The sequence below is a fragment of the Lissotriton vulgaris genome, chromosome 6 (genome assembly GCF_964263255.1).
Source record: "Lissotriton vulgaris chromosome 6, aLisVul1.2, whole genome shotgun sequence".
Lineage (NCBI taxonomy): Eukaryota > Metazoa > Chordata > Amphibia > Caudata > Salamandridae > Lissotriton > Lissotriton vulgaris.
In genome coordinates this window covers 1,192,741,909-1,192,769,755 of record NC_141694.1, presented here as the reverse complement: position 1 = coordinate 1,192,769,755, position 27,847 = coordinate 1,192,741,909, and positions in this window count along the sequence as shown.

Below are 27,847 nucleotides of genomic sequence, written 5' to 3'. Positions count from 1 at the left end.
ATCACTTATGACACCATCCAGTGAATGTGTGTCTTTCTAAAAAATAAATATGTTTTATATATGTATATGTAAAGGTCGAGGGAAGAATAAATGTTTAAATTATTGTCTTAATGAATGTTTTTTTCAAAAAGAAATGATTGGATAACTGGCTTATTAAGTGTACCTTAGTGAATACATATATTAGCGAGTAATGTTTAAATATTTAAATATATGTATCAGTGTTTCACTTTGTGAATAACTGGCTGCATGGATTGATGAGTACCTACATGTGTAGGTATTTGGGTTCTTAGATGTTTTTTTAGGATCAGTATGAGTGTTTCTATGGTTTTATGGGGGTATTACTAATCACATAGATGCATGAATGACTAACTCTCTCTTTGTATGTGTTTAGAAGACACCATATGTGCAGGACTGTATGGGTGGTTGAGTGTGTATAGTTTTATATGCAAATAAATGGATGTTCAATAGTTTATTTGCATGTGTGAGTATGTGTGTGAGTAACTTTTGGATGATTGTCGGTGTGTAACAGGATGTATAGGTGTATCACTACATATGATGAGTGAGTATATGTATGAGTGACTATATAGAACTGTTGGTGAATGAGAGAATGTGTATATAGATGGTGGAATTACTGAATTGGTTGTTGTAACTGGTATGGGTATCTCCATTTTCTTGAAAATGTTAATTTCTATTTTCCAATATGTGTTTTAAGGGTTACATTACACTTAAAGGAGGTCTGTCATCAGTGATGTCATAAGTGATGTCACTGACCATGTCATGAGTGATGTAATATGTAATGTCATCAGCAGTGCATTACACGCGCAAGTTATAGTGAGTCCAACTAACTATAACGTGGAATTTCATTGGTTTTATGTCAGTAAAATTTCCAGCTAACTATAACTGGTGTCAAACCTATGTTTTTTTCTGTGAATATATATATATATATATATATATATATATATATATATATATATATATATATATATATATATATATATATATTAACAGAACTTCGTTTCTTCATCCAGACTTAGGAAAAAACGAAAACGGAACCATGCAGGTAATTTGCAGTCTTCTTTATTTTATGTGCATTGCGAGGACCGAGCATATATATATTCACTAAAAAAACATAGGTTTCAGGGACGTTATAGTTAGAAATTAGCATTTAAAAACCCTTTGACATTCAGTGAAAAAAACATGGGTTTCAGGGACGTTATAGTTAGTTGGACATTTCACTCGGACAAAACCAGAGAAATTCAGGCGTTATAGTCAGGTCGGGTAACTATAACTCACGCCCTTGCAATGCACTGCTGATGGCCTCACATATTACATCAATCATGACATCAGTGAATTTTAAAGACTTTTTAAATGCAAATTTCTAGCTATAATGTCCCTGAAACCTGTGGTTTTTTCAGTGAATTTCAAAGGTTTTTAAATGCTAATTTCTAAGTATGCCTACAATTTTAGGACATGTGCAGAAAGAGAAAGAAAGGAGCAGAAAGAAGCAAGAGAAATGCAGAAAGAGGCAACAGAAGTCCAGAAAGATGAAGAAATGTGCAGAAAGAAGAGAGGTACACAAAGAACCAACAGAGGCGCAGAAAGAGGTCTTGTTGCAAACTCATCCTGTGCCTCCAACTTTTTGCTGACGGGTAGTAGTGGTAACTGACTCTGACTACCAGGCCTGGAGCCAGTGCTATAGTGAAAGACACTTAGAATACAGTGAAAACACCTTCATACACTAGGGTACACTATGGGTTGGTGTGCCCCTGTGATTGGCATGATCTATTCTCCCCTGTATGGCCCTCCTAAACAATATGGCAGGGGGAATACAACTACCTCTAACTAAGAGGTGCAGAATGAGGCAAGAGAAGTGCAGAGAGAAGCAAATCAGGTACTGAAAGAGACAGGAAAGGTACAGAAAAAAGCAAGTGAAGTACAGAAAGAGGCAAGTGATGTGCAGGTAGAAGCAAGAGCAGTGCAGAAATAGGCAGCAGAGGTGTAAAAGGAGGCAAAAGGGGTGCAGAAAGTGGTAGGTCAAGTGCACAAAGAGACAAGAGGGCTACAAAAAGAGACAGGAGGGGTGCAGAAAGAAAAAGAGAAGTGCAAAAAGAGGCAAGAGAATTGCTGAAAGAAGCAACAGAGGTGTAGAAAGAAGCAAAAGGAATGCAGAAAGAGGCAAATAAGGTACAGATAGAAGCAAGAGCAGTGCAGAAAGAACCAACAGAGGTACAGAAAGAGGGAAGAGGCGTGGAGAGAGAAGCAAGAGGGGGTGCAGAAAAAAGGTCGGATGAGTGCACAAAGAGGCAAGAGAGGTACAGAAAGAGGCAAGAGGGTACAGAAAGAAGCATGTAAAGTGTAGAATGAAACAACAGGGGTGCAGAAAGAGTTAAGAGAAGTGCAGAAACATGCAAGAGAAGTGCATGAAAAGGCAAGAATAGTGCAGAAAGAGGCAAAAAGAGGTACATAAATAGACAACAGGGGTGCAGTAAGAAGCAGGAAAGGTGCAGAAAGAAGCATGGAAAGTGCAGAATGAAGCAACGGGGGGCAGAAAGAGGCAAAAGAAGTGTAGAAAGGAGCAAGTGAGATGAAGAAAAAGCCAACAAGGGTGCAAAATGAGGCAAGAGAGGTACAGAAACGGACACAAGAAGTGCACAAAGAAGCAAGAGAATTGCTGAAAGAAGCAACAGAGGTGTAGAAAGAAGCAAGAAAAGTGCAGAAAGAGGCAAGTGAGATGCAAAAACAGGCAGGAAAGGTATAGAAAGAGGGAAAACACGTGTAGAAAGAGACAACATGGGTGCAGAAAGAAGCAAATGAAATGCAGAAAGAAGGAACAGACATGCAGAAAGAGGGAAGAGAGGTAAAGAAATAGGCAAGAGAGGTGCACAAGAAGCATGCCAGGTACAGAAAGAAGCATAGAAAGTGGAGAATGAAGCAACAGGGGTACAGAAAGAGGCAAGAGAAGTGCAGAAACCGGCAAGAGAATTGCACAAATAAGCAAGAGAATTACTGAAAGAAGCAACCGAGGTATAGAAAGAAGCTAGAAAAGCGCAGACAGAGGCAAGTAAGGTGCAGATAGAAGCAAGAGCAGTGCATAAAGAACCAAGGGAGGTACAGAACGAGGTTAGAGGGGTGGAGAGAGAGGCAAGAGGGGTGCAGAAAAAGGTAGGATGGGTGCAGAAAGAGGCAAAAGAGGTACATAAAGAGGCAGGAGGGATGCAGAAAGAAGCAAGACAGGTACAGAAAGAAGCATGTAAAGTGTAGAATGAAACAACAGGGGTGCATAAAGAGTTAAGCGAAGTGCAGAAACGTGCCAGAGAAGTGTATGATAAAGGCAAGAAAAGTGCAGAAAGAGGCAAAAAGAGGTACATAAAGAGACAACAGGGGTGCAGGAAGAAGCAAGACAGTTGCTGAAAGAAGCGTGGAAAGTGCAGAATGAAGCAACAGGGATGCAGAAAGAGGCAAGAGAAGTGTAGAAAGGAGCTCGTGAGGTGCAGAAAGAGCCAACAGAGGTGCAAAAGGAGGCAAGAGCGGTGCTGAAACAGGCGAGAGAAGTGCACAAAGAGGCAAGAGAATTGCTGAAAGAAGCAACAGAGGTGTAGAAAGAAGGATGAAAAGTGCAGAAAGAGGCAAGTGGGGTGCAAAGACAGGCAGGAAAGGTACAGAAAGAGGGAAGACGAATGCAGAAAGAGACAACAGGGGTGCAGAAAGAAGCAAATGAGGTGCAGAAAGAGGCAACAGACATGCAGAAAGAGGGGAGAGGGGTACAGAAAAAGGCAAGAAAACTGCAGAAGGAGGTACATAAACAGACAACATGGGTGCAGAAAGAAGCAAGACAGGTGCAGAAAGAAGCATGGAAAGTGCAGAATGAAGCAACACGGGTGCAGAAAGAGGCAAGAGAAGTGTAGAAAGGAGCAAGTGAGGTGCAGAAGAGCCAACAGAGGTGCAAAAAGAGGCAAGAGAGGCATAGGAACAGGCAAGAGAAATGCATAAAGGGGCAAGAGCATTGCTGAAAGAAGTATCAGAAGTGCAGAAAGAAGCAAGAAAACTGCAGAAAGAGGCCAGTGAGGTACAAAAACAGTCAGGGAAGGTACAGAAATAGGAAAGATTAGTGCAGAAAGAGACAGCAGGGGTGCAGAAGGATGCAACATACATGCAGAAAGAGGGAAGAGCGGTGCAGAAAAGGCAAAAAAGTGCAGAAAGAGGCAAAAGAGGTACATAAAGACACAACAGGGGTGCAGAAAGCGGCAAGACAGGTGCAGAAAGAATCATGGAAAGTGCAGCATGAAGCAACAGGGGTGCAGAAAGAGGCAAGAGAAGTGTAGAAAGGAGGAAGTGAGGTGCAGAAAGAGTCAACAGAGGTGAAAAAAGAGGCAAGAGAGGTGGAGAAACAGGCAAGAGAATTGCTGCAAGAAGCAATAGAGTTGTAGGAAGAAGCAAGAAAACTGCAGAAAGAGGCAAGTGAGATGCAAAAACAGGCAGGAAAGGTGCAGAAAGAGGGAAGCCGAGTGCAGAAAGAGACAACAGAGGTGCAGAAAGAAGCAAATTAGGTGGAGAAAGAGGCAACAGATGTACAGAACGAAGGAAGAGAGGTGCAGAAAGTACAAGAGATTTGCAGAATGAGGTCAAGAGAAGGGCAGAAAAAGAAAAAAAGTACAGAAAGAAGCAACAGATATACAGAAAGAGGTTAGAGAGGCCAATTTAACACCCACATTTAGCAATAAGTAACAGGTGACCATTCTAGGTTTGCAGAGGACCTTCCAACATGCTGTAACACTTGTCGCTGCATTTTTGGTACCGTTTGACCCGTTTCAGCTAGAAACAAGGCTTTTTTTTGTTCAAATCTGCAGATTAGGGTGCAGATGATGAATTATGTGGCTAATGCAGAAAATGTATAACTGTACGACAGTCGGTGCAGCCAAATAGTCACATAATTCCAGTGGCCCTGCTCATACCTCTGACTAGGTCCACAAGTGCTCCTATCCATCTATTTTTGTCTCACTGAGTTCATAGTTGAGCTTCTATGGAAACGAGGAACCACTCCACAACACAGACTACCATACCACATAATTACTCTCCATAACACATAATCTCACTCTACATAATTGCTATACACTAAATACCACATACTTTCTATCCACATAATTTCACTGCGCAACATATCACATAATTCCAATACACACAACGTGCATCCACTTCACTCCCAAAAACATTAGTAAAAAAGGTTTGCATTTCCAACGCCAATAGCTCTAATTCTCACAAATGTGAAATCTATTACATTGCGAAGACCTTTTTAACTAGTAGTTGCATTTGCAGAGTGGTGGAGAAAAGGTGCTGGGCCTCCAACCAGCACTCAGGAATTCCGGTGCGTAGGGCTTACAGGAGGTACCAGAAGGGCTTCTTGGCCCTAAAGTCCCACAGGAGTAAATTAGACTTCATCCCCCATCCCGTAGTCTGCCAGGATGCACGTTTGCAGAATGGTGGAGAAAGGGGGGCATGACCTCTGAAGATGTCTTAGCAATCCTACTGTGCAGGACTTACTGAAGGTAACAAGAGGGGTAGTTGGACCCAAAGGACATCTCTAGGGCCATCTACCGCTCCTATTACCTCCAATAAGTCCCACACAGCAGTATTGATAAGTTTGAAGAACAGGCCATGCCCCCTCTTCCCACCACTCCAAAATGTGCTCCATGGCGTGCTCTTGGATGGGGATTGAAGTCCCCTATGCTGCTGGGGGTCCTTTGGGGGCCATCTAGCCTAATTCTTACCTCCAGTAAGTCCACACAGTGGGATTGCTGAGAGGTGGACAAAGGCCACACCCCCTTTCTCCACCACTCTGCAAATGTGCCCCCTGATGTGTTCTAAGTTGGGAGAGTAGGTCCCCTTGAATACTTAGGGTCCCTTAGGGCCAACTAGCTCACCAGGTACCTCCAGTAAGTACCACACAGCTGGATTGCTGAGAGGTGGTCCGAGGCCACACTCCCTTTGTACACCAGCTGCAAATGCGGCTTCTGGTGCACTGCTGCTCAGAGGATGAAGTCTACTTGTGTCCTGACATCCTCAGGACACAAGAGTACTTCATCACCCCAGCAGCAGTGCACCAGAAGCCACATTTGCTGAGTGGTGTAAAAAGGGGCTAGGCCTTGCAACACAGCTCTGCGGCACATACTGGAGGTACCTTGTGGGCTAGTTGGCCCCCAGGGACCCTCAGGATTGAAGGGGAGTTAATCCCCCAATTTGCAACGTGCCAAGGGGCGGTTTGCACACTTGTTATATTAGGTCTCGTCCCCTACCTGCACCTCTGTGCAAACGCGACCCCTGGCGCGTTGTAACTTGAGGGATTAAGTCCCCTTGAATCTTGAGGGTCCCTGGAGGCCAACTAGTCCACCAGGTACCTCCAGTAAGCCCCACAGAGCTGCGCTGCAAAGAGGTGTAAAAAGGGGCATGGCCTTTAGCCTCCTCTCTGCAACGCAACTCTGTGGCACTTACTGGAGGTACCTGGTGGGCTGTTTGGCCACAGGAACACTCAGAATGGAAGGGGAATTAATTCCTCAACTTAAAACCTGCCACAGAACATGTTTGCTCAGTGGTGCAGGGAGGGGGCGGGGCCTCAGTCGAGTTGCTGGTTCCTTTTTTGGGGGGTTTATTTTAAGTTCCCATTAAATTATTGGTTCAGGAGAGTGATGGTGTCAGATTGTGTTGTATGGGGTGCATTCCTTGTGAACTTGAATTGTTTAAAACTACACCAAGTCTGTGGACTCACAATTAAGTCCACAAACCTGGCACACCGAGCAAGGAGGACATGATTTCATCTAAAGTCTGCAGCCTTGCAATAGACTTGTAACATTCTGAGGTTTTCATTGACTCAGATGCCTTATATTCGTCCACCACATAAAAAATGGCCTGTTTCATAGCAACGGGAGGTACAGTCACCATTTGTGAAGAGTGGAACATATATACCGGTCACAAAGACAATCAGTGATGCTTTAAAAACTGAACAATTTCTCACACAGTTGATTGAAGGGTTACCTGAAGAATCATCTGCAGCTCAGGAAGAGGAAGCCATTTGCACTGGAGAGACAGTGGAGGGAGAAAAAACAGCAAAAGGTCTCCATTGTGTGGGAGTGTTTCACACATCCATCTTGAGAGAAAAAATATAACACCAGGAGGGTCATGAACAAGGGACCTCTGTACTACTGTGAAATTTCGACAATTACACTACATAATAGAAGAGAAGGAAACATCAGTTGCCCATATTTCAGATAGTACACACAATATTTCTGTAGAGGTGCTTCATGAAAAGAAATTCTGACTTTAGCATCCTTCCGCAATATTATATGGAGTCTGAAAAGGTCTATGCATTGTGCCAAAAAATATACTAGAATTGGGCACCAAAATGGAAAAGCACAATGGAAGATACAATAAATAAAAAAATACAGTTAATATGTGGCCTTTTCATATAACAGTTGTTCATGTAAAAAGCAAAAATAAAAAGTAAACATCTATAAAAAAAATGCCTCTTTCTGCATGATCACCCCCAAGTTTTTAACTGATGGTGCAGGTTTCTTGACTCTGAAGGTGTACTAAGACTTGCTAATCAGACCTCAATACTAGTGCTTTGGCCCTTTAAAGGTATATGTCTGATTGGTTCAACCACAATTGACATAAGTAATCTTACTAATAAGTCCCTTGTATATTTATACAGTACCAGTAAATCAAGGTGTCTCTCTTGCACTGACTCCCAGCTTACTATTACTGGCTGGCAGATCAGTTTTTAACGCATTAACCGCAGCGGTTTTTGCGCCGCGGTGCGGGCGTTCTATTAGGTGGGCGGGGCTAAGTCGGCCGTTGGCCGACGGCAGCACTAGCGAGGTAGTGCTCCCGTCGGCCATTGGCCGACGGCAGCACGCAAGGGGTTACTGCTACCTCATCTTTGACATAAAAGTAAAGGCAAAGCGCAAACTTTCCTTTTAAATATTTACAAGTCATCCCTTAGGCAGGCCTACTGAGCCCTAAAGGCAGGGGGCATTATATTAAAATGTTGCCATGCAGTTTTTGACCTTAACCAGCACTGAAAATAAAATCCCTCCTGCATTGTCATGTTTTATTTGGAACCCTAAAAGTAAATGTTATGCGCTAACAACTCAGCAATGTTAACTTCTAAATGGGACTACTAAATATGATACTTCAAGATATCATAGGAATCGGTGCAGTAAACCCGACTTGATGCCTAGGTCGAATTTAATGTAACTTTTGCACAAGAAGCAACTTTAGAAGTGGCCCCTTGTTGCCCAGAGTTTTCCAGTGACTATTTATGATTGATAGTCATGAGAAAGACTTCTGACCTGGAGGAGCTGTTGAAAACTCTCAGGAAGGACCAGAAAGAGCCTACCTTTGGGGGAGGTGTAACCTTTCCCTTACAGAAGGCCAAACAGAATGTGAGCCCAAAAGATGAGCTTCAAAGGGGAAGCCGCTTTTGGAGGGCAAATGGTGGACGCATGTGAGAGGGGCTGCTCATTTGTTCTTGCAGACAGGTTGTGGTCAAGGACAGAGGGTGAAATACATTTATATATTAAAGCCAAGAATGAAATACATTTATATATTAAAGCCAAGAGAACAATTAAAATAAAAACCACTCCTGGGTAGAGCCAACAGTATAACTCAGAGAACAGCCATACCCATCATAACAGGTGCAGTTGGGTCCCAGAAGCCAGATCTGATAAATCCCATGGGACAGGGATTATTTTCTTCCATTGTCCACTGTGGGCCTGAATACCTAAACATGAGCAAACGTAAGGTCTAGGATTGGTAGGACACAACAGAGAAATGTTTGTTGTGACTGCCATTGACAGGCCACAACAGGGAAATGTTAATTGTGGCTGCCATTACAGAATTCTGTGCTAAAAAGGGATAATGAGCAGGGAAGCATCTCATGGTCCCCAGTCCCGTATGGGACTTGAGGGCTATGTGCAGTAGAGGATATACAACCAAGTATTCACTCTATTCTAATATCCAATCATGCTCCAATCTCTATTCAATCAGACATCTTGCAAAAACCTAATATACCCAGGAAATGGCATTTCAATAATGCTCTTCTTTTACATCTAAAAATTACCTCCTCCTTTGTTTCCTTTTTCCATTAAAAAATTTTCCTTAATCAAACTGACACACTACCATTTTCTGTCATTTGGGACACCTTTAAGCAGCTGCTTGAGACTTCATCATTAGCTTCAGCAATATGTGAAATTTCACACCAACAAAGACCTTTTAATTAAGATAAAGAGATTGGAGCACTCCTATTATTCTTTTAAGTCAAAAGAATGTTTATCCGAGCTTATAAATGCCAAGTTTCAATTTAACAAAGAGTCCACAAATACTGCCTCAACCGATTTATTAAACTCTAGCACAAAAATTTTATGGTGGTCAAAACAAAGCTAGGAAAATATTAGCTAATTATTTGAAAGTTAAACATAATAAGCTCAACATATAAGCAATTATGGGTGAACAACAAACGTTTAAATTTAAAGATGCTGATATTTTGTATTAATTCCTTTCTTTTTAAAAATACTTTACATGTCAGATAATTCTCCCTTAGAACTTCACATTTCCTGATTTGTTTCTCTCATTTAACATTCTTCTGATATTTAATCAGATCTCACATCTTTAGAATCTGATTTATCACAAAAAGAATTCTCAGCTGCCTTGCAGGCACTTAAAAAAGACAAAGCCCCCGGACCAGACTGCTTTACTTTTGAGGGTTCTTTTGCATTTCGCACAACTACTTCTACCCAAATTGCACGATCTCCTACCTCCTACGCTCTTTTTTGCACTCTGGCAGATACTCGGGTTCTTTTACAGATGCCCTAATTTGCCTTATTACTAAGAAAGGGGAAGATTCACAATATTGGAAGAACTGGAGACCCATTTCATTAGTAAATATCGATTATAACATTTTATCTGAGGCCTTGGACATGCTTTTGGAATCCTATGTACCTCAATTACTGAATGCAGAACAATTTGGATTTGTTAAAGGCCTTCTCATCACAGACAATACTCAATTATTTTTTGACATATTATCCAAATTCTCCCATTTATTGCAGTCATTGGCAGCTATAGCCTTAGACGCGGAAAAAGAGTTTAATCGAGTAGAATGGCCCAATCTTTTTCAAACACTTAAATGGTTTGGTTTTGGCCCAAACATCATTTCTTTAATTTCCCTTATTCACAGCCACAGGCAGCTGTGTATGTAAATGGCAGTATATCCTCATACTTTAATCTAGGTAGAGGTGTGCATCAAGGTTGCCCATTGTCCCTTTCCTTTTTAATTTTGCCTTGGAGCCTTTTTATCAGCTAAAATTAGTCAAAATCAAGATATTCATGGCTTTGAGTTCAAGGAGCAACAAATCAAATTGGCATTGTTAGAAATGGGGGTCTCTAGTTGGCAGAGGTAGGTACCTTTGTTCAAATAGGGACCCTTGCTTCTAGTCAGGGTAAGGGGGATACACCCTTAAAATAACCCCTGCTCACCCCCTTGGTAGCTTGGCATGAGCAGAAAGGCTTACCTTAGAGGCAGTGTATGAAGCATTTGTGAACACATACATAAATATAGTTAAAACACCACAAATGGACACCACAACAGTTTAGAAAAATAAGTAAATTTGATCTAAACCAAAACAAGACTAAACAACAAAAATCCACCATGCAGTATTAAAAACAGGCTTACACTTTTCTCAAAGGTACCTTAGATGCATAACGCAAAAAAACAAGATGGCCGCAGGTAAGGTGATGCGCCGGTTCCTTACACTCTGGGAAGGTGATTGCTCGGGGGGATGTGAAGTGCCGGTTCCTTACTGCAGTGGAGGGGAGTTGATGCGTCGGTTCCTTACTGGAGAGGAGGTGATGCGTCGTTTTCTTTATGCGTGGGGAGTTGAAGCATCTGTTTCTTACTGCGGCCCCCAACCATGCGACAGTCTTGGTGCCTCGATGCGATGCGCAGATCCGGTACGATGCGTGGTTTTGTGCAGCCACACAGCAGGCTTGCGTCAGGATCGGTGCAGTGATTATTATACCCGATGCATCGTGTGGCGATTTCTGGAGCCACAGCATGTGCTGTGACGATTTCTTTGATGATGCATCAGAAAACAGGTGCAGTTGCGACATGCTTCTTTGGTGTTGCGCCAATATTCCAGCTCCCAGCGTCAAACAGTCTCTGGAGGTCCTAAACAACAGCTGGCTCCTCTATGCAGTTTGTAATTCCCAGCAAGGAAATTCATGGGAGCTGTTGGTGAAGTCTTTGTGTCTCTGAGACTTCAGAACAGGAGGCAAGCTCAGTTTCAAGCCCTTGGAGATCTTTTCTTCAAGCAGGTGGAAAAACAAACAGCAAAGTCCTTTTGCTCATTTTCTTGGCAGCAAGCAGCCACTTCAGGCCAACCCCACACAGCAAACAGAACAGGGGCAGTATTCCTACTCAATTTATCCGGCTCTTCTCCTTGGGAAAGGTTTCTCTTCATTTCCCAGAAGTGATTTAATAGTTTGGGGTTTTGGGGTTTTATACACCAAAATCTTTTGTTCTCTGAATGCAGAGAGAGTCTGTACCCAGCCAAAACCAGTTCTGTGGTGCACTTTGCAAGTGCACAACAACCTCCATTGTCAGTGTGAGCCCTGGCTCCGGACACATCTCAGGGGGCGGAGCCATCATGGTGGAAGGCAGGAACAGCTCTATGCAGGTGAAGGTGCTACTTCTCCCACCACTCCAAATGCAGACCAGGCCTATTCAGCCCAGCCCTGACTCATCAGATGCCTGGAGCTGCGGCCCTCTCCAGTTCATGTCATCCAAAAGCCAGACATGCAAGACACAAACCTAACAGAGGCACACTGGATGGTTAGGCAAGAAATTACCTACTTTCTAAAAGTGGTATTTTCAAAAACAGAATGTAAAAATCACCCTCACTAAAAGATGCATTTTAACATTCTGAGTACAGGCAATCTTAACTTTACTTTTCTGTCTTGTTCCTAGGGTCAGTTATGTTTATAAGATGTTATAAACCAACTCCCCATTCTGTCCTATGGGAACAGACAGCCTTGCAATAGTGAAAAACAAAATTGGCAGTACTTCACTATCAGGACAGGCCAAACACACCAGGGCATGTCCTACCTTTCACATACAATGCACCCTGCCCACAGGGGTACCTTGGGCCTACCTTAAGGTTGACTAATATGTAGAAGAGGGAAGGTTTAGAGATTGGCACACAGGCTCTGCAATGGCAGGCCAGAGTTACATTTTACAGACTGCTTCTGCGGGTGGCCCAATCAGTCCTGCAGCCCACTAGCAGCATTTGATTTACAGGCCTTGGCGACACACGAGGCACTGTACCATGGACTGACTAGTAAATCAAATAGCCAATCATGGAAACATCAATCCATAACAGTAATTTACAAAGGGAGCACTTTCACTTTGGTACTGAACAGCAGTGGCAAAGTGCCCAAAGCATCTAGACCAGCAAAACGGAGTCCAACATACAGCAAGCAATCAAATAAGCTTTATTGGAATTCACACGCGAATCATAAAAGCTACATAAAATGGTTTAAAACAGTGTGAAATTTAAACAGGTGAAAAAAAAGTAAAAACTATAGTACGTAAATACAAGTGCAAGAGCGATCATCAAAAGCACACTCACACTCACACTCAGGTTTCACTATAGCCTCTGCCAAATATTAACAGTGTTCCATAAGAATCAAATCATCACAGTACATATATAAATGGTAGGTGACATTTGCAAATGAAAAAAATCTGGTCGGCATTGCACAAAGCCCAGTTGTCTTAACAAGGGTTTAACATATTTTCTTCTAGCCTCAGAGAAATGTTTACAAAACAAAACAGTATGCATGGTGCACTGCAGAGAAATATTGTCACAGGTGCATTTCCCCATATCAGTCGACCAGTTATTAGTTATGGGGAAGCTGATTAAATGACAGACGATTCAGTATTTCAGATGCTGGTCTCATTCCTCTAATACAGTTAAGTATTTAATTTTGAGTACATTTCTTAGACAAGAAAGAGATTCTTGGGGTGATTAAAATATTTAGGTTGAAGAATATCTACCAAAAAGTTATGTATGAATTTGAGCCAGGGAATTTTAATGGCTGATGTTGATCTGAGGCAATCGATAATAATTGATTGGTTTAATGTAGTGTATTCAGATGACCAGATTTTATGCCCTAATAACACTGGCTGTATCCTGATCAGATCAACAATATAGGGGACTCCTAGTTCTGTGTGGCAGACATTAGTTGCAGTGTTTTTTGTAACTGCTAAAAGGTTTCTCAGAAATGCATTTTCTTCATGTTGGAGACTCTCGGTCTACCCTTAGCCCCATAGTTCGGCCCTGAACATAGCAGTAGGTCTTCATTGAGCCTTGTAAATATTCAACATTTCCCTTACGTGTTTGATGCCTTGGGTGCTAGCGAACTGCAGCAGGGCGCTCGTAGTCCTAACAAATCAAGATAGTCAAGTTTTTATAGCCCGTTGCCACTTCTCAGTACAACTAAATACTATCCAAAGATAGGAGGAAGTTATTGTGTATGCAATTTTGTCACTCTCAATGATGATGTCTCGGCATCGAGAGGCCATGCTTCCGATGTTCATAGCAAACATTTTACCAATGTTAATAATCAATCCATGGTACCGCATAAAAATGGCAAATTCTTCCACTAAGCGCTGGAGGGCAAGGAGGATACCAGCCATTAGAATGGTATCATCGGCATAAAAAAGTGCTGGAATTGGACAATGACCTATTTGGGGTAGGTCAGTGTTAACTGTGGGCGAAGAACTCTGCTCTACCCACACTGTGTGCAGAGTTATGCCTGCTCCGCGAAGTAGGCGGAGTAGGCAAACCTCCGCACACTTGCGGCGGAGCGGAGTTGGCCTCCCACCCGCCTCCCACCTCACTATTAACAATTATGTGTAAGTTTTAAAAAAACAATATAAAGACTAGGAAAACTCCTTACCTTATCTGCGGGGTCCCCAGCCTGCCCTCTTCCTCTATCGCAACTTCTCTGTGAAAACTGCGCATGCGTGTGCCCCCACCAGCTAAAACTAAAACTAAAACTAAAAACTGGTTCCCTTCCTTAATATGCGCATATTTGCTGATTGAAAAATCCAAGTTATTGGTCTGTTCGGTAGTCCCCAGCCCAGGTTGAATAACATACTGCAGGTCTGAGAGGATGTTATTAGATTCTGCCTATTCCTGAAAACCATCCAAAAGAATACGCCCAGCCACCTTCATTAAGGAATCTAAAAGAGAGATTGGTCTATATTGTGTTGGACTGTTACGGTCACCCTTTTTATATATGGGGACAATCCCAGACTCAGGCCAGGTGTGCAAAAATCCTTGTCTTGGCAAGCTCCGAAGAGCAAAGTAATAATGGGGGCCCATAGATCAATATTGGATTTAAACAAGTCAATGGGGATCCCATCCGGGCTCAGGGCTTTGCCACCTTTACTAAGCTTCAATGCTACAACTACTTCGTCCAGAGTGAAGGACGGGTAATTCCTTTGAGTAGAAGGTGGTATTGAAGGGGACATACCAAAGGAGGGTAGGGAGATCTGGGAGATCTCAGTGACATTTATGGGAGAGTATAAATCTGTGAAGTGCGTTAACCAAGTAGCCTCAGTGATGGCAATCTTGACTCATGGGTGATCCACATGGTCATAAGAAGGAGAGTTGATAATGCGCCAGAACATAATGTTGTTCTTAGACAGGCTGGCTTCGAGGAAACTGTCCCAGGTATCATCCTTTAAGGATTTTTCCGATGCTTAATGGCATTGTTAAATGCCTTTCTGCATTCCCGTACCTCCAGGACCTGGCGCGGTTTTCTAGCTAAGGGAAATTTGAGCATTTTGTGTGTTTTGGGGCATTTTGCATCAAACCAACCAGGATGGGGTTTCCAAGTATTACGCTGCGTGACAAAGACCTCTTCGCCAATGCCCTTTTTAATAAGGTTGAATGCTTGGATAAACTCATCTCCCTCCGTGTTTTCATCAAGGCATTGTTCAAAAGACTCACAGTTTTCTTGAATTAATGTCACTAGGAAGTTAGAGGAATCCACCAGAGACCATCTTGGAGCATACCCATTACGGCGGTAGATATCGATATTCTTCAGAGTAATGGTTCTATGGGCATCCCCCCTCTGGGCCATGAGATTAATTTTCTGCGTAACACTTTGAGGAAAGTGGTCGCTGATGGCAGTGTCGTGTAATGTAAATCCTTGCACTAAATTAGAGTGGCGGTGTGGAGAAGAGTAAGAAATCTTTCATGCTGTTCTCACCTCTGACGTTATAAGAACAGCGCACTGGAACCGGTGGATTAATAAACTCATTGCAAAAAGACAGATTATGTTTACAAAGCATGTTGTTTATATAATCCCTGTAAACTGTGTGGGAAAAGTGGGTAATGTCACTGTTATCTGGGGACGTCATGCCACAAATGTTATTAGGCTAATGCGGGCATGCACGTATATTGAAATCGCCGCCACAGAGGATTAAGGAGTTCTTACAGTTGACTGGGAAGGCTATCTCTAAGTCATGATCCAAACAATTGAGAACAGCAGTAATTTCCTGACTGCAGGCATTACGTTAAAAATTCACAATAGCAAAAAAAGAGTGTGCAGACATTTTTTAAATGACAATACGATAAAATGCACTGGTAGCAATTACAGTTGTATTCAAGGAAACAGTAAATTTGATACAAAAATAAACAAACCCCCTTTAGGACATCCACTATTGTATTGAATAGCCTGGCAGTAATATGTTTAAGTGTATCAGGCCCACTGACTAAATTTCCTGGAAACATAAAATATGAAATTTGGTAATAAAATCGAGCCACTTGCTCATGACACTTTTATTGCGTAGACCAGCAGCCTTCCAATATAATGCTGTGTTGGCTTCCATCGGGGTCTCTGTGATAGTGTAGGGTGATGTCAATGGAGTGGGGAAACTACAGTGTCAAGAGGCTGTCCCCGAGGAGGACACTGCTTGTGGAGCTTTTGGATCTCCTCAGGGTCCAGGCTAGAGGCCTTGGCACATTCTAGAGGTGTGGCAAGTATACACAGTTTGTCACCATTGAGCTGGTTAGAATCCCTTAGTCAATGTACACCACATATGATTGAGAGGGGTCGACCCTATTAGACATTTTTATCGGGGGAAATTGTAACGCACAAAAGCGCATCTGATGTGGCAGGACGAGACTGGTGGCTGGTAAAAAAAAATTAAGAGGAAAAACGACAATCTGCTTAGTCGCGAGAGATGATAAACTAGCTCGCTATAATATTGACTTTACTAAGTTAGCGGATGTAAATGAGAGCACCGCACATCCTTCCTCTAGAATTTTACAACCTGAGCCCACCCACTTGACTATCCTGGTCATTTTTAAATTGGCAAAGAGTGTGTTACCAAAGCCTACCCTTTTGTTAAGCCAGTTCAAGGATTTATTCCGTAGGGACTCCCAAAATTCAGGTACTAGGCTTTAAACTATAGGCACGTTGGCTATAACTACCACATAGGGAGTAGCTGCTGGCAGGAGCTCTAGGTGATCTATTTTGGATGTGGGCAAAACACGTGGTGGCTCTAAAGTAGCATGATTTGATTAGATGAAGCATTGCAAGTCGGCGGGTGGTATAAAAGAAGAATTTCTTGAACCTGTATGAGGCAGCATAGACTGTGTAACAGAATTAATACTGTTCACAAAAGGTTTATTTATAGCGCCTGCCCTATCCATAGCAATCAGCAGAAGGCAATTGCGACCTTTTGGGATGGACACAGAAGCGTTATTCGTATCATCAGCCCATGATAAAACTGTAGGGGGATAGTAAATACCATGAGACATTTTGCATATTCCAACAAAGGCGGGTGGGTAATTGGAGCTGAAGGTTCCCTACAAGTTAAGGAACAGGCTGATGTTGGCACAGAGTCATTCCCATATTATCTAGACGGGATAGGACATTTCTCTCGAAACCTTTTAGTTGCTTTGTTAAAGAGCTAAGTGCTGTTGTCAGTGTGAGAGAAAAAGTCTGTACTAGATCAGTTAGAGCGGCATATTCTGGGTGTTGTAGGTTAATTGGTGATTTAGGGGGTATGATAACCAACGTTTCCTTTACAGATGATGTTTTTTTTAACGTTTACCCCCGCACCCCCAAGTGAAAAGGAGGAAGACTGAGGATTGGTGATGGAGGGTGTTTTAAAATGTTTTCTCGGTGGTTGGGTGTCTGTTATTACAATGAGTGGGGATTTTAGTATACACTTATCTGGGGCACTTGCTATTGGCCTACCGGGAGATCAGTAAGGGTTACAGTGGGGGCAACAGGGATAGTTGAAGAAGTACCTGGGCTATCTATACTGCCGAAGTTACTACCAGGAATGCAATTTGCGCAGTTAGTTAAGGATCCCTCAACACTTGTAATCTGTTCTTCCAGTACCCCCATTCCACCCGTAATGTTATTCAAGATTGAGGAAGACGGCAGGGTCGCCTTTTGTGATTTTACTGCCCCCCCCCCCCCCCCCCGCCCCAGGGTGCCTCCTTTTAACCATTCCCACTGTATTCGAAAGTAACCCTACAAATAATGTTAAATTAAAAAAAAGCTATTAAATAGGCTGCTTAAAAAAATGATAAATAGACAGTAAGCAATCGCCAACAGTCATGCAGCTGGGCTTCAGGCCGCTGGATCATGCCAGCTAGACTCATCTTCAGTGATAGTCATGCAGCGCGGATTAGCAGTGGGTGATGAAAACAACAAAGTCAGTACAGGGAGACAACCCTTGACTGGAGGATTGTACACGCAGAATGTTTCAAGACCACAAGGTGCTGGATCTGGTCAGAGGGCCAAACAGGAAGGGCCCTACCCTGCATTTTCCTGGTGCTGATGGGCGCAGATAGGCCCGCCCTTGGCCCAGACTTTGCCCAGGCACACCCCTGTATGCGTTCCGCGCTGCGGGAACCCACAATGGAATTTAAAGCGCCTCCTGGCGCTGGTGATGATGCTGGCAACAGAAAGGCGCTCTGAAGGCTGATAGTCGTGGTCACCCTGTGGAGGCAGCAATGCAGCTGAAATTAGCAGTAATGGGCGTCCCACCCTGCGGGAGCCCGCAATGAACTGTGAAGCGACTCCAAGGCTAGTAGTCATGGTCCCCCTGTGGAGGCAGCAATGCTGCTGAAATTAGCAGTAACAGGCGTCCTGCCCTGTGGGAGCCCACAATGAAATTTAAAACTCCTCTTGGTGCTGGTGATGACGCTGATGACAGGAAGCCGCTCTGAAGGCTGGTAGTCGTGGTCCCCCTGTGGAGGGAGCAATATGGCTGAAATTAGCAGTAACAGGCGTCCTGCCCTGTGGGAGCCCGTGATGGAATTTGAAGTGCCTCCTGCCGCTTGTGATGATGCTAGCAGCAGGAAGCCCCTCTGATGGCTGGTAGTCATGGCCCCCCTGTGGAAGGAGCAATGCTGCTGAAATTAGCAGTAATGGGCATACAGCAAAAACACAGGAGGCAAAATCAAAAAATGCAAGGGAGACCCACGCCAATGGTGCCAGGTCTAACATGCACATATGTCAATGATGTATTATTATTTATCTCACAACCCCACCACTCTATCCCTGCTTTCTTGTAGGAAGTTGAATCCTTTGCCTCTGTATCCGGGTATAAACAGAGACAAATTCGAAATAATGCCTCTAACTAAATATACTTTCAAAGAGGATTTTTTTGCTTCCAGTTTTACTTGGAGCCCAAACCACAAACAATATTTAGATTTACACTTCACCCCCTCCATCACAGCAATACTGTATTTATGCATTGATAAATGTATACAGAGAATTTCCACATTGACTACTAATTGGCATCCCTTATATTTATTCTGGTGGGGCCGTTTGGACACCACAAAGATGATGTTAACCCCCATTATTCTCTATACAATATCCAATATCCCGGTGCCCATTCCTTCAAAGTTTTATAAGATAAACGTGGTGTTATCTTCCTTTTTATTTGGAACAACTAGAAATCTTGCATGTCATTATTAAAGTTATCAAAGGGAAAATCAGAGGGTGGTGTCAATTTTCCTTCCTACCAAAAATCATTTTTACTTCACCAATCTTCCAGATGGCTTTCTGAATCTCTTCTGAATTGTCCTTTGTGGCTGAAACTTGAAAGTTCTTTCCTTAGTCCTTATACATTTCAAGAATATTTAGCTTTTACCCACAAACCTAAATCTATATTTACCCCTCTATTTAATTATACTTACAAAAATCTGGATCCTAATTCCTCAACACACCTTACAAATTTAGACTCTTTTCTTGGATCCACACAATGGCATAACAAGATGGTACTGAGACTTGCAAGCCTGGGTACTGGAAGTCTTGGAGACAGAAAGGTTTCATTTGGGTGCACCAGTTTTTGTAAATCATGAGGTTATGCCTTTCTCGCAAGCTAGCCAACTATAAAATCTCCCCACTTCCTTTCAGTCTATAAGCACACGTCTGCAGCAAAACATCCAGACTATTTACTCTCAATTTTTAAGCTCCAACAGCAACATCTCTCCTCCTGTGAATAGGTTACACAATCTTCTAAGTATCAATCCCAAGGCCCCTGTTATTTATACATTTTTACGCACCTCACAAAATGTTAGAGAAAAAACTAAAATAGAGCTTTCATGGGTACAGGATTTAGAAGTGTGTTGGTCTACATAGTTGTGGAATAAGAAATGGACTAAGATCGGGAAATCCTCTAGAGCAGCAAACACCACGCAAATACTCTTTTTTATTTATAACAGACTTCTACTGTGCCCGGTAACTTTAAGCAAAAAATTTAATGGCCTTCCTGATACTTGTTAGACATGTTCCTCCCGACTTTCTGATCTGAATCACTTACTTTTCACATGCCTGCATGTTCACAAAATCTGGAAAAGCATTTGGTCTCAGATTAATATAATCTACGGCTCCACAATTTCTTTTTCCATCACACATTTATTTCTAGGGAGTTTATCACCAGCTTGGGTTAATTGTGATTCTAATATAAAGATTATAGATCTTTTGTTAACAGTTGCCTTCCAGCAAATAACCAGAAACTGGAAAGCTCTCACCAAATTATTTTATTAAGCTTGGTGGTGCGCCATCTGTTATAATCACAGACTGGATACAGCCTTTGTCCACCCTATTCATTAGGCTTCCAAATGTTACATCTAAGGTCACCAGTCATATTGTTCATAGATGCCAGCGCACGATGATCTTTTTCCCTAATCCCTATTCAACAAGATGTTTCTCAGCCGCATTGACTCTCCACACGTTGGTAATATATCAATCTGTTTATATTAATATCATTAATGCATTTTCAGTATGACATGTTTTACTTTGTGCTATGCACCAATTTAATCTTCATTTGTTTTTTATTATATCATCCATCAAGCCCTGTTAAGGTAATGTCTACACCTAACAATTTTGTTCTCTACGCCTTAACTTTACTACGTACCTTTATCTTACATTTCTTTAATAAACTCACTTTTGAACTTAAAGCCTTGTGTGAGGAAGATTGGGCTCTAAGGGTTGTTGCTTGCATGGCCTAGCATAGGTTGGTTCAGAATACCCTTCTTCCACATGGCTGCAGTGGATTGCCTTGGGTTATAACAAGAGTAATACAATAAACAATAAAACCAGGGGTCGGGAGTTTTCTCAGAGCAGTATGGTTGCTGTAAATCAGTGGATCTCCCAGCCATCAAACTCATGGTTCATCTGCTCTCTCTAGAGTTGGGGATTGTTCATGTGTCTGCTGCAGAGCCTCAGCTGTTGTGCCAGTGGAAATATATGATTAATGGCCAATCCACTGTAGTCCATTCTCAATCAGTCTATGTTATCATAATGTCTTTCCGATGCAGATTGTCCTCTTCAGAAATGCATAGAAAAGCCTTGCAGTCACGAACAGAGCACTAAAGAAAGACCTGTACACTTTAGAAAAACACTCCTTATTTGGCAGTTTGTTGCTGTTTAATAAAAAACTTTGCCAAGCGAACATTTTTAATATAGCAGCCATTCAGCAAAGCGTCTGTGCTTTCAGTGAAGGCCCAGTGGCATTGCAAGCCTGAAATCTCTAAATTTGATGGGCGATTTGCCGCCAGGGAAGAAGATGTCATAGCCTCTGCTGACCCAGTCAGATGGTGGACCATTCACTAACTTCTAGGTGAAGTCCCAAAACTTTACATGTTCCAAACATTACAATTATTTCAAAAATCTTGAAAGTGTTCAACCGTACCTCAATAAAACCTCTGTTTAAAGAGGCTTGGTTACGACGCCGAGCATAATGGCCACCTGAATTGGGAGCTCCGCTCGCCGGACGCCGCCCCAAATATTTAGGTGCGTTTCCTCTTACCCCTACCACATGGATTTTCAAGAAATCAATGGCAGAACACCTCCACATCATGGTGAGCCATTTTCCGTCTTGAAGCACGTTGTAATTTTCACCAATTTTCACCGAATTGAGCGCACCTCAGAGCGGCTGCCATTTTGCTCCCTGATGCATCCTACCTTCTCCTCACAGCAGCTGCTGAACATGCATTCTGCTGATGCCCACTGAACTATTTTTGAACCTTGGAAATCTTTTGATGACTTGCCTATGCGTTTTTCTTCCCCAACAACATCCGTTTTCATCATTTTAACTATTTTCTCATGCTGACATATTTTCCAGGGGTATTTTTTCCTTCATAAAACCTGTGTATCTCCTCTAGTAACTAAGTTAATCCTATCCTTCACTCACATCTTTGGATTATTTTTTCAGGGAGTTTGCTTCTTCATATAACCCAGTCATCTGCTTCATACTCCGTAATTACTTTTGTGGTCTCTAAGATATTTTTCCTATCTCTATGTTCTCCAACTTTTGAAGAAACATTACTACAACATCTGCCTTTTCTCCTCTATTATATTCTACATGGTTTTGCGGGATTGACACTTGTATATGGGCAGAATACACAAACATCAATTTGTCTTTGTCCCTAAAGCTTCCTCCAATATGACACCTTCGCCTCCTGTGTCATCTTCGTCTAGTACTTCATCACCCACTACAGACATGGCTGGAGTGACGTCTGCTTGTAATCAATCAACACAATCAACTCCACATAAATCTTCACCGCCTATGTTAACTCCTAATAGACTGAAGCAAGACCCTCGATCTCCAGATAAGACATTTCCTACCATCTACTAGGGGTTATTGCTAGAGGATATATACGCTTTGCACCCGTTTGAGGAGGAGCCTAAGCATATATTTGCAATTTTTGGAGGATAAGTGGTCTTTAATGGAGGGTAGGGTCTCTACAATGGAGCAACAACTCTGAGCTGTTCAAGTTGATTCTCAAAGACTTTCCTCACTGGAGAAAGAGGTTCGTAAACTCCAGCAACTCACTGAAGATTTGGAAAATCGCAAAAGGGGAAATAACCTATGAATTTATGGATTACCTGAAGCTTTGGAAGGTGAAGATCCTGGCACCTTTTTCGCTTCCTTTCTTCCAAAACTACTGGATATGCCTACCTTAACCTCTCTCAATATATGGAGGGCCCACAGGCTTGGTCCTCAACCTTCGCTGTCTTCAACTTTGCTTAGACCCCGAGGAGTCATTATCCTCTTCTTGAAATGTACTGACTTACTCTCCGTACTTTCTGCAGCCAGAGCAAAACAGCAACTCTTTTGGCTTGGTCAGAGAGTTTTCCTATCTCAAGATGTCTCCAATGTTACAGCGGCCAGGCGCCAAGAGTTCCTCAGTCTTCGACCACCTCTCCGCTCATTGGAAGCCCGCTATGGCCTCTTTCATCCATGCATTTTCAACGTGCCTTTCCTAAATTGTACTCTATCTTTTGAAGAGCCTGCGGAACTTAGGAAGTTTATACATTCTCACTCTTCATCCAACATGGATACTGCTGGTCCTCCTAATTATTGACATGTAATACTCATCCTTCTATTCTGCCTATAGTATTCATACTTTTAATGTATGATTTGAATATGTTTATCTCTACTCCTGTTTTTACCCTTCTCGATCTATTTTGTATATACTAAGTAAGAAATGTTTATTTATGCTGTCTCTCAACCTCATTCTAGTCATTATCAACATTTTCATGGTTAATTGTTATATGTCCTCTTTCATCGGTTTTAGATTATATGTTATTCCTGCAATGCATATTTGTTTTTGTGTTCCTATTTTGTCAAATGTGTATCTTCTATATTTTCTTATTCTTTCCTTTTCTACATTCTCTCAACTCCCTCTTTTTTTTTAATTTCACAGGTTCCGTGTGTTCTTTTCATTTTTAAAGTTATTCGGTCCATCTGCATACTTCTGTTTGTTCTGATGTGATCCGGACTCCCTAGTTTGGGTGTTTCATCTTCCATACGTCGCCACTGCCCCAATCCTGTTTCATCCTTGTCCCCCTCAGGTATGTCTTTTCAGTCGTCCTATTTGGATATGTACTGTCTCTCCTTATATTTTTCCTCCTTTTTCTCTCTTTCCCTCTTCCTTTCCTATCTTTTTTTCTCTTTTTTCCATTGGAATCTTCTTTCATTTTCCTATCAACACATATTTTGTTTGTTTAAACCTTTAAGGTTTTTGCATTCAGAGTTATTTAATGGAATGTAAAAGGCTTTATTAATCCTATTAAAAGACACAAAATCCTTTCCCACCTTGCCTCTTATAACCCTGAACTGTTTTCTTTTACAAGAAACCCATCTTACAGAAAAGGAGGCACTAAAATTAAAAAGAAGCTGGGTGGGTATGGTTTTATTCTCTCCATCTGCTAATAATTTTTTGTCACAAGAAATTGAATTGCAAAATATTATCACAAGATATTGACACAAAAGGAAGATGGATACTAGCTAAATTGTTAATTAATACTGTTCCTTTAACTGTTTTTAATGTTTATGGTCCAACACATCCTGATTGTTCTTTTTGGCCTCTGATTACGCAAAAATGAAGCCAATTTCAAGTTGATCTCTTCATAATTGGAGGTGAATGCATTCAAGTTGTAGATACATTCCTTGATCAACAGTCTAAGGGCGGCTTTGTCCCACATAAGACCCACAAACACTTTCTCGATACTATTTCTCAGACAAATCTCATTGACTCCTAAAGACTTTCTCACCCTGACAATCTGAATTTCTCTTTTTTCTCTCCTCCTCATATATCTCTTTCTTGCCTAGACTGTATCTTTCTTTCTCAATCCTTGTCTCAAAATGTACTATCTTCCTCTATTGAACCTATAGTTATTTCTGATCATGCCCCATTTATAACAGATCTTGATTTGCTCCCTCCTCATCCCAAATCCTCTCAATGGCGATTTAATAACTCTCTTCTCTCAGGCCCTCTTTTCACTTCCTCCTTTCGCTCCTTGGCTAATTAATTCTTTAAAGTTAACTGTGACACCAATTCCTCCCTCCATATCATTTGGGACTATTTTAAGGCTACTGCAAGAGGTTTTATCATAGACTTCGTTTAAAAAAAATACAGTTTTCTTCAACAACGAAAAGCTACTTTAGCACATATTAAGCTCCTAGAGCATGAATTGTATACTTCTTTGAGAGATTCTATCTCACCAGAGTTAATACGGGCTAAGCTCACTTTTAACAAAACCACCACTGACAATGCATCCTCAGTACTCCTTCATAGTAGTGGCTGCTACTAAGGTGGTCGTAATAAAGCAGAGAAACGTTTAACAAATTACCTCAAAACATGCAAAGAAGGCACCCTCATAGACTCTATTAACTCTTCTAATAATTCCCTTTTGTATAAAGATCAAGAAATACTTAATGAATTTAAACTTTTTTATCACAATCTTTACACTCCAGAGTCCCCTCCCTCCTCTTCTCTTATTAAGGACTACCTTGATAAACTCCCGACTCCTTCTCACTCCCATCTTAATCCTTTTGATCTTGAAACTGATCTATCGCTTAATGAACTCTCTACTGCTTTGAATACTCTCCCTAAAGGGAAATCTCCTGGCCCAGATTGTTTTTATGTTGAATTTTATTTACATTTTTCTGAGTTATTACTCCCGAAACTCTTAACACTTTTCCATTCATTTTACAGATGACAGAAGGGACATTTCAGGAGGCCACAATCTGCCTCATTCCTAAAGAAGGCCGAGATCCTAAATTTTGTAAGAATTATCGTCCGATCTCCCTGGTAAATATTGATTATAAACTGTTTGCTAAATTGCTTGCATTATGTTTAGACCCCCTCATGCCTCATCTTATTGGTTAGGGGCAACACAGTTTTGTTGAGGGGATACTTACCTCTGATAATTTCTGTCTTTTCTTCAATGTTTTAAAGAAAATGTCCTCCTTTTCCACTTCTTTGGCGGCTATCTCTGTCGATGCAGAGAAAGCTTTAGATAGATTAGATCTGTCCTTTCTATTTGCCTCATTGCATTGGCACTGTTTTGGTCCTAAATTGATGTCACTCATCTCCTTACTATATTCTGCTCCTAACGATTCAGTATTAGTCAATTGTCCAGTATCATCCTATTTTCCTCTCCAATGAGGTGCCGTCAAGTTTGCCCGTTATCCCCTCTTCTTTTCGTTCTAGCTCTTGAGCCCTTTTTGACTTCTATTCACAATAATGGTTCCATCTTTGTTTTTTCCTATGGTGACCATTAGTTGAAACTTTCTGCTTATGCTTTCTGCTCAGGGAGAGATATGGCGCCGCTGCCAGGGCGACTGAAGCTGGAAACTGGGGATCACGGTTTGATCCCCGGCTCCGGCGGCAGATTAGCCCAGCACCATGTGACTCTGGGCAATAGTTTGCTTAATCTTCCCGACGGCCGCCAGCGCCTAGAGACCCTTACGGGGGATTGTTTGTGCTTTACAAATGTGGATTATTATTATTATTATCATGAAGATGATATTCTTTTATTTATTTCTGCTCCTGAAACCTCTCTTCCCCCTTTATTACTTGAATTTGATTCTTTTTCCAGGTTTGCGGCTACAAAATGAATTCGGATAAGACCGAAATTCTCCCTCTCTTTTAAAACATTTTTTTTTATTTATTTAGCCATAAATGCATACCTATACACTGAAGAGGAGCACATCAAGAAATTACATTGACAAATCTCTAACAAAAGATAAAAATAGAGGAAACATTTGAAAACAGTAAATAGAGAATAAGAAAATAAGAAGGGAGAACAAGGGGGTAGAAAATTAAGTATACACTGAAATAAATCTTACTAAGTATATAGGTCCCAGTAGAATATATAAAGCACACAGTTCCACTGAGGACCCGACCACATTCGTTTTAATTTTCTCCACGGGCGTGGGCCTCTAGCTTTCGCAAGATCCATTTACCATTTCATATATTTAACAGAGTAAATACCAGAATTCGTTAATACTGGGCCATATTTTTTTAATCCAGACCCGAACAATACACAATCAAGCACAAATTGGCCCGAGAGACAACCTCGGTCCTGAATAGCCCCCAGCACAATTTCCTTCTCTGTCATTTGAATGCTGTGGCCAGCCAACGTTAAAAGATCATGATTAACTTTAGACCAAAATACACTCAGCACAGGGCACTTGTGAACATATGACAAAGATCAGCAGCATACATTTGACACTTTGGACAATATACTTTGAATGAAGATTTGTGATTTGTAACGCATTTGGAAATTACCTCTGGGTTATAATACTGCATAAAGATTACCCTATGTTGCTGTAGCTTCAAATTAACCAATGCTACTGCTGCATCTGTATTCACCAAAGATTCCTGTACTTTATTGCTGCTTATATTAATTTGAAAAACCCAACTTAACTTTGCTGCAACTTGAGTTCCATCGTCGCTAGCAGTAACTAAAAGTTCCTTGTAGGCTTTGCCGATTAACTCCCGGCCACAGGTTTGAAAAAGTACAGAGAGTATCCTTGAGGGATCTGGTAACTGTGCTAGGCCAAAGCTGCGTAACATAGTCCCTTATTCATAAATATTTTAAAAACGTATTCTGTGGCAACCCATACTCTTCCTGCAGTGCGGCAAATGACCGGAACGCTTGCCCATCATATAGTTGGCTGAGTTCTTCTATACCCCTACTTTGCCACCTGCTTCCAATAGGATCATGAAATATTTCTGGCAGTGTGGGATTCCCCAATAGCCTAGTATCTACATGCCAGTTTGCAAGGGAGTATGCTTTAGAGATATCTTGCCATAACTTGAGGATATCCCTCACAATCTTAAATCACACCCATTTATAGTAATTTGGGTCCAATGTTTTGTACAACAAAAACCTCGCATTGGGGCCACTCGCTATTTGATATGAGAACCAGGTACTGCCATTATTAAGACCATTAAACAGGCTCAGTATTCGACGAATAAAAGCCGGCCAAAATTATAATTTAAAATCTGGGAGCATAAACCTACCTCGTATATATGGTCATTTAACAAAACGTAAAGCTCTCCTAGCACGTCGATAGCTCCATATAAAGCTCCCTACAGCACCCTCCAGACGTTTAAAAAAAGACAGGCGGACCCTGTAAGGAATAGTCCAAAATAAATACAAGAACCTGGGCAAAATATTCATTTTATCGATATTACACCTTCCCACAATGCTAATAGGGAGCCTATGCCAACTGTGCATGTTTGAGACAAGCTTCTTTAACAGTGGTTCATAATTCAGTGTGATCACCTTGTCTACTTGACTACAAATGCAAACCCCTAAATATGTTGCGAATTGTGTAATCCCCACAACCGCTCGAGCCGCATTTTATAATGATGATTCTGTATAGTTTATGTTTTGTCTAAGTCAATTTGTAACCTGAAAAAGACCCAAAACGCTGGGTTTCTAAAGTGATCTCAGCTAT